This window comes from Bos taurus, chromosome 14, assembly GCF_002263795.3.
Source record: "Bos taurus isolate L1 Dominette 01449 registration number 42190680 breed Hereford chromosome 14, ARS-UCD2.0, whole genome shotgun sequence".
NCBI lineage: Eukaryota > Metazoa > Chordata > Mammalia > Artiodactyla > Bovidae > Bos > Bos taurus.
The window spans coordinates 63470460-63471669 of record NC_037341.1 but is presented as its reverse complement, the minus strand read 5'-3'; the positions used below and the strand labels follow the sequence as shown (position 1 = coordinate 63471669).

At 46.6% G+C, this 1210-nt stretch overlaps 1 pseudogene; it reads left to right on the top strand.

The window, feature by feature from the left end:
- Positions 1–200: 200 nt before the first annotated feature.
- Positions 201–666, top strand: LOC101907120 (cytochrome b-c1 complex subunit 7-like; annotated as a pseudogene).
- The last annotated feature ends 544 nt before the right edge of the window (positions 667–1210 follow it).

Below are 1210 nucleotides of genomic sequence, written 5' to 3'. Positions count from 1 at the left end.
AGGGTCTGGTCATGGAACAGAGACCAAACTGCCAGTCAGCAGAGTCTGAGCCCCAGGCACAATTCTCTGTGGCTGAAAGGAGAATGCAGACAGATTCCTCTTCTCTGGTTCAGCACTGGGCCAGAGAAGATTCCTTCTCTTCTCTGGTTCTGCACTGGCCTCTGGAAATTTCCCCTTTCGCCTATAGAGCATGTTCTTTAATCATGCCATGTGGATGTTGGAATTCATTCCAACCCCTGGTGCAGCACAGATTCAATAAACTGGGCTTAACGCTAGATGATACAATATATGAGGATGACGATGTAAAAGAAGCCATAAGAAGGCTTCCTGAGAACCTTTGTAACTACAGAGTGTTTCTCATTAAGAGAGCACTGGACCTGGGCATGAGGCAGCAGATCCTGCCTAAAGAGCGGTGGACAGAGTATGAGGAGGATAAATTCTACTTGAACTATATCTGAAAGAGGTTATTCAGGAAAGAAAAGAGAGAGAAGAATGGGCAAAGAAATAATTTAGTAGTCTAAATCTGTGGATACAGCTGTTCTCAAGTATTTTTATGAAGTTGGTTAAACCTGAAATGTACAATGTAGAACTATTTGGGCTGTAAATGTATTACTTTAAATAAATATTTTAATTATTGCTGGAAAAAAAGTGGGGCCCAAGGGGCCCACCTGGTTTGGCACTGTCTGAGCTTGGCAGAACAATACACAGGTTGTGCTCCAGGACAGGGACCGCAGCCCCTGCACTTTCCTTTTTTTTTTTTTTTTTTCAGAGACTCTGAGTGGGGTCAGAATAGCACCCAGTGAGCATGTGACAATGCAGGCTTCTGCAATCCTGAGAATGGTCTGGACGACAGAGAAAGGCTTCTTGGAAGTGCACACTGATGCTGATAGCAGCCAGGAACCCCTCAGTGGGGTGAGCACAGCCCTACTCCTAGAGGAGGGGGAGCCCCCGTTTCAGCCAGCTCAGCACCCAGCAACCTGGAGTTCGCACCTGGTCACTCAGCAGAAAACCCTGTCTCTTTTCACATAATGCTGTTACCCAGTGGGCTTGAAGGCAGGTCTTATTAACCTGACTTTCAGACTGGGTAGCTGAGGCACAGATGCTTAGTCACTTGGCAGGTATATGCATAAGGCTGGAATGTAAACCTAAAGTTACCTGACTATGGAGCCTTATGCCTCCCCCATCCCCCCTTTTTCACCTGCTGAGCTGC